The following is a 5906-nucleotide window of genomic DNA, read 5'->3' on the forward strand; positions in this document are numbered from 1 at the left end:
AGTAGCTTTTTCCGCTTTACATTATCTTTGACAGTTGAGTCAATGATTTCTATGGAATCTTCTGCTCCTGAGATTCTCTCTTCCATCTCTTGTATTCTGTTGGTGAAGCTTGTATCTACAGCTCCTTGTCTCTTCTTTTGGTTTTCTATATCCAGGGTTGTTTCCATGTGTTCTTTCTTGATTGCTTCTATTTCCATTTTTAATTCCTTCAACTGTTTGATTGTGTTTTCCTGGAATTCTTTCAGGGATTTTTGCGATTCCTCTCTGTAGGCTTTTACTTGTTTATTAATGTTTTCCTGTGCTTCCCTAAGTGTGTTCATGTCTTTCTTGAAGTCCTCCAGCATCATGATCAAATATGATTTTGAAACTAGATCTTGCTTTTCTGGTGTGTTTGGATATTCCATGTTTGTTTTGGTGGGAGAATTGGGCTCCGATGATGGCATGTAGTCTTGGTTTCTGTTGCTTGGGTTCCTGCGCTTGCCTCTCGCCATCAGATTATGTCTAGTGTTACTTTGTTCTGCTATTTCTGACAGTGGCTAGACTGTCCTATAAGCCTGTGTGTCAGGAGTGCTGTAGACCTGTTTTCCTCTCTTTCAGTCAGTTATGGGGACAGAGTGTTCTGCTTTCGGGCGTGTAGTTTTTCCTCTCTACAGGTCTTCAGCTGTTCCTGTGGGCCTGTGTTTTGAGTTCACCAGGCAGCTTTCTTGCAGCAGAAAATTTGGTCTTACCTGTGGTCCCGAGTCTCAGGTTTGCTCGTGGGGTGCTGCCCAGGGGCTCTCTGCAGCGGCAGCAACCAGGAAGACCTGTGCCGCCCCTTCCGGGAGCTTCAGTGCACCAGGGTTCCAGATGGTCTTTGGCTTTTTCCTCTGGCGTCCGAGATGTGTGTGCAGGGAGCAGTCTCTTCTGGTTTCCCAGGCTTGTCTGCCTCTCTGAAGGTTTAGCTCTCCCTCCCATGGGATTTGGGTGCAGAGAACTGTTTATCCGGTCTGTTTCCTTCAGGGTCCGGCGGTGTCTCAGGCAGGGGTCCTGCCGCTCCCCCACGGGAGCCCAGAGGCCTTATACAGTTTCCTCTTGGGCCAGGGATGTGGGCAGGGGTGAGCAGTGTTGGTGGTCTCTTCCGCTCTGCAGCCTCAGGAGTGCCCACCTGACCAGGCGGTTGGGTCTCTCTCTCACCGGGTCTGGGAGCAGAGAGCTGCTGCGGGCCGGGATCCGCGGGTGTGGGACTTCTGGTAAACACAGAACGTGCCCGGTCCTAGAGAAATTCTGCTTCCGTGTGTCCCAAGCTCACCAGGCAGCTTTCTTGCAGCAGAAAATTTGGTCTTACCTGTGGTCCCGAGGCTCAGGTTCGCTCGTGGGGTGCTGCCCAGGGGCTCTCTGCAGCGGCAGCAACCAGGAAGACCTGTGCCGCCCCTTCCGGGAGCTTCAGTGCACCAGGGTTCCAGATGGTCTTTGGCTTTTTCCTCTGGCGTCCGAGATGTGTGTGCAGGGAGCAGTCTCTTCTGGTTTCCCAGGCTTGTCCGCCTCTCTGAAGGTTTAGCTCTCCCTCCCACGGGATTTGGGTGCAGAGAACTGTTTATCCGGTCTGTTTCCCTCAGGTTCCGGCGGGGTCCTGCCGCTCCTGGGCCCTCCCCCACGGGAGCCCAGAGGCCTTATACAGTTTACTCTTGGGCCAGGGATGTGCGCAGGGGTGAGCAGTGTTGGTGGTCTCTTCCGCTCTGCAGCCTCAGGAGTGCCCACCTGACCAGGTGGTTGGGTCTCTCTCTCACTGGGTTCTCAGTCTCTGTTTTAATCTTTGCCTCTCTCTTCCCTGCCAACGGTATTCTTGTTCCATTTTTAAAGAAGGAGTGAAGCATTCACGTTTTGATCATCCGTCTTGAGTTTCATTTGTTCTAGGCATCTAGGGTAATTCAGGCATTTGGGCTATAGCCACTTATCAATGAGTGCATACCATGTATGTCTTTCTGTGATTGGGTTAGCTCACTCAGGATGATGTTTTCCAGTTCCAACCATTTGCCTACGAATTTCATAAACTGGTTGTTTTTGATAGCTGAGTAATATTCCATTGTGTAGATGTACCACATTTTCTGTATCCATTCCTCTGTTGAAGGGCATCTGGGTTCTTTCCAGCTTCTGGCTATTATAAATAAGGCTGCAATGAACATAGTGGAGCACGTGTCTTTTTTATATGTTGGGGCACCTTTTGGGTATATGCCCAAGAGAGGTATAGCTGGATCACCAGGCAGTTCAATGTCCAATTTTCTGAGGATCCTCCAGACTGATTTCCAGAATGGTTGTACCAGTTTGCAACCCCACCAACAATGGAGGAGTGTTCCTCTTTCTCCGCATCCTCGCCAGCATCTGCTGTCCCCTGAGTTTTTGATCTTAGCCATTCTCACTGGTGTGAAGTGAAATCTCAGGGTTGTTTTGATTTGCATTTCCCTTATGACTAAAGATGTTGAACATTTCTTTAGGTGTTTCTCAGCCATTCGGCATTCCTCAGCTGTGAATTCTTTGTTTAGCTCTGAACCCCATTTTTAATAGGGTTATTTGTTTCCCTGCGGTCTAACTTCTTGAGTTCTTTGTATATTTTGGATATAAGGCCTCTATCTGTTGTAGGATTGGTAAAGATCTTTTCCCAATCTGTTGGTTGCAGTTTTGTCCTAACCACAGTGTCCTTTGCCTTACAGAAGCTTTGCAGTTTTATGAGATCCCATTTGTCGATTCTTGATCTTAGAGCATAAGCCATTGGTGTTTTGTTCAGGAAATTTTTTCCAGTGCCCATGTGTTCCAGATGCTTCCCTAGTTTTTCTCCTATTAGTTTGAGTGTGTCTGGTTTGATGTGGAGGTCCTTGATCCACTTGGACTTAAGCTTTGTACAGGGTGATAAGCATGGATCGATCTGCATTCTTCTACATGTTGACCTCCAGTTGAACCAGCACCATTTGCTGAAAATGCTATCTTTTTTCCATTTGATGGTTTTGGCTCCTTTGTCAAAAATCAAGTGACCATAGGTGTGTGGGTCCATTTCTGGGTCTTCAATTCTATTCCATTGGTCTATCTGTCTGTCTCTGTACCAATACCATGCAGTTTTTATCACTATTGCTCTGTAATACTGCTTGAGTTCAGGGATAGTGATTCCCCCTGAAGTCCTTTTATTGTTGAGGATAGCTTTAGCTATCCTGGGTTTTTTGTTATTCCAGATGAGTTTGCAAATTGTTCTGTCTACCTCTTTGAAGAATTGGATTGGTATTTTGATGGGGATTGCATTGAATCTGTAGATCGCTTTTGGTAAAATGGCCATTTTTACTATATTAATCCTGCCAATCCATGAGCATGGGAGATCTTTCCATCTTCTGAGGTCTTCTTCAATTTCCTTCCTCAGTGTCTTGAAGTTCTTATTGTACAGATCTTTTACTTGCTTGGTTAAAGTCACACCGAGGTACTTTATATTATTTGGGTCTATTATGAAGGGTGTCGTTTCCCTAATTTCTTTCTCGGCTTGTTTCTCTTTTGTATAGAGGAAGGCAACTGATTTATTTGAGTTAATTTTATACCCAGCCACTTTGCTGAAGTTGTTTATCAGCTTTAGTAGTTCTCTGGTGGAACTTTTGGGATCACTTAAATATACTATCATGTCATCTGCAAATAGTGATATTTAGACCTCTTCTTTTCCGATCTGTATCCCTTTGATCTCCTTTTGTTGTCTGATTGCTCTGGCTAGAACTTCAAGAACTATATTGAATAAGTAGGGAGAGAGTGGGCAGCCTTGTCTAGTCCCTGATTTTAGTGGGAGTGCTTCAAGTTTCCCTCCATTTAGTTTAATGTTAGCAACTGGTTTGCTGTATATGGCTTTTACTATGTTTAGGTATGGGCCTTGAACTCCTATTCTTTCCAGGACTTTTATCATGAAGGGGTGTTGAATTTTGTCAAATGCTTTCTCAGCATCTAATGAAATGATCATGTGGTTCTGTTCTTTCAGTTTGTTTATATAATGGATCACGTTGATGGTTTTCCGTATATTAAACCATCCCTGCATGCCTGGGATGAAGCCTACTTGATCATGGTGGATGATTGTTTTGATGTGCTCTTGAATTCGGTTTGCCAGAATTTTATTGAGTATTTTTGCGTCGATATTCATAAGGGAAATTGGTCTGAAGTTCTCTTTCTTTGTTGTGTCTTTGTGTGGTTTAGGTATAAGAGTAATTGTGGCTTCGTAGAAGGAATTCGGTAGGGCTCCATCTGTTTCAATTTTGTGGAATAGTTTGGATAATATTGGTATGAGGTCTTCCATGAAGGTTTGATAGAATTCTGCACTAAACCCATCTGGACCTGGGCTCTTTTTGGTTGGGAGACCTTTAATGACTGCTTCTATTTCCTTAGGAGTTATGGGGTTGTTTAACTGGTTTATCTGTTCCTGATTTAACTTCGATACCTGGTATCTGTCTAGGAAATTGTCCATTTCCTGAAGATTTTCAAATTTTGTTGAATATAGGTTTTTATAGTAAGATCTGATGATTTTTTGAATTTCCTCCGAATCTGTAGTTATGTCTCCCTTTTCATTTCTGATTTTGTTAATTTGGACACACTCTCTGTGTCCTCTCGTTAGTCTGGCTAAGGGTTTATCTATCTTGTTGATTTTCTCAAAGAACCAACTTTTGGTTCTGTTGATTCTTTCTATGGTCCTTTTTGTTTCTACTTGGTTGATTTCAGCTCTGAGTTTGATTATTTCCTGCCTTCTACTCCTCCTGGGTGTATTTGCTTCTTTTTGTTCTAGAGCTTTTAGGTGTGCTGTCAAGCTGCTGACATATGCTCTTTCCTGTTTCTTTCTGCAGGCACTCAGCGCTATGAGTTTTCCTCTTAGCACAGCTTTCATTGTGTCCCATAAGTTTGAGTATGTTGTATCTTCATTTTCATTAAATTCTAAAAAGTTTTTAATTTCTTTCTTTATTTCTTCCTTGACCAGGTTATCATTGAGTAGAGCATTGTTCAATTTCCACGTATATGTGGACATTCTTCCCTTATTGTTATTGAAGACCAGTTTTAGGCCGTGGTCGTCCGATAGCACGCATGGGATTATTTCTATCTTTCTGTACCTGTTGAGGCCCGTTTTTTGACCAATTATATGGTCAATTTTGGAGAAAGTACCATGAGGAGCTGAGAAGAAGGTATATCCTTTTGCTTTAGGCTAGAATGTTCTATATATATCCGTTAAGTCCATTTGGCTCATGACTTCTCTTAGTCTGTCTACATCACTGTTTAATTTCTGTTTCCATGATCTGTCCATTGATGAGAGTGGGGTGTTGAAATCTCCCACTATTATTGTGTGAGGTGCAATGTGTGTTTTGAGCTTTAGTAAGGTTTCTTTTACGTATGTAGGTGCCCTTGTATTTGGGGCATTGATATTTAGGATTGAGAGTTCATCTTGGTTGATTTTTCCTTTGATGAATATGAAGTGTCCTTCCTTATCTTTTTTGATGACGTTTAGTTGGAAATTGATTTTATTTGATATTAGAATGGCTACTCCAGCTTGCTTCTTCTGACCATTTGCTTGGAAAGTTGTTTTCCAGCCTTTCACTCTGAGGTAGTGTCTGTCTTTGTCTCTGAGGTGTGTTTCCTGTAGGCAGCAGAATGCAGGGTCCTCGTTTCGTATCCAGTTTGTTAATCTATGTCTTTTTATTGGGGAGTTGAGGCCATTGATATTGAGAGATATTAAGGAATAGTGATTATTGCTTCCCGTTATATTCATATTTGGATGTGAGGTTATGTTTGTGTGCTTTCATTCTCTTTGTTTTGTTGCCAAGACGATTAGTTTCTTGCTTCTTCTAGGGTATAGCTTGCCTCCTTATGTTGGGCTTTACCATTTATTATCCTTTGTAGTGCTGGATTTGTAGAAAGATATTATGTAA

This window comes from Rattus norvegicus, chromosome Y (genome assembly GCF_021556685.1).
Source record: "Rattus norvegicus strain SHRSP/BbbUtx chromosome Y, alternate assembly SHRSP_T2T, whole genome shotgun sequence".
Classification (NCBI taxonomy): domain Eukaryota; kingdom Metazoa; phylum Chordata; class Mammalia; order Rodentia; family Muridae; genus Rattus; species Rattus norvegicus.